Source organism: Calidris pugnax, unplaced genomic scaffold (assembly GCF_001431845.1).
Source record: "Calidris pugnax isolate Ruff unplaced genomic scaffold, ASM143184v1 scaffold98, whole genome shotgun sequence".
Taxonomy (NCBI): Eukaryota; Metazoa; Chordata; class Aves; order Charadriiformes; family Scolopacidae; genus Calidris; species Calidris pugnax.
The window spans coordinates 1,451,467-1,452,130 of NW_015090829.1; positions in this window are offsets into that span (position 1 = coordinate 1,451,467).

The window sequence follows — 664 nt, forward strand, 5'->3', positions numbered from 1 at the left end:
GGGGCGTGGGGAGCCCGGTGCCCCCCCGGGGCGCACAGCCCGGCGTGGGGGGGCAGCCGCGGGGTACCCCAGGGTGGCCCCCCGCGACCCACGCTGCCAGCCCAGCCAGGCGTGGGGGTGCCCCACGACCCGCGGTGTACCCGATGCCACCCCAGGACCCTCAGCCCGGCGTGGGGGGGCCCCGAGACCCACGGGGCGCTCGGTGCCACCCCAGAACCCCCCTCCCGGCGTGGGGGTCACCCACGACCCACGGGTAGTCAGTAACACGTCGGGACTCCCATGCCGGCGTGGGGGTGACCCACGACCCACGGGGTGCTCGGTGCCATCCCAGGACCCCCAGCCCGGCATGGGGACGCCCCGGGACCCATGGGCTGCCTGGTGCCACTTCAGGACCCCCGACCCGCCGTGGGGTGCCCCACACCCCACCGCGTGGGCACAGCTGGGGGTGCCGAGAGTGCCCCGGTCACCCCACGGGTGGGTCCTGTGGGGTCCCCTCGAGCCGCGGGCCGGTTCTGTACCCGGACTTGGGGAGCAGGGGGGGAAATTGGAACGGGGTGGGGGGAAAAAAAAAACCCGATGCCCGAGAACCGGTGACTTCAGCTCCCAACTGAGTCAGCCCGCGGCGTGGGGGAGTGACAGATGGGACGCGGGTGGGGGGCGCACG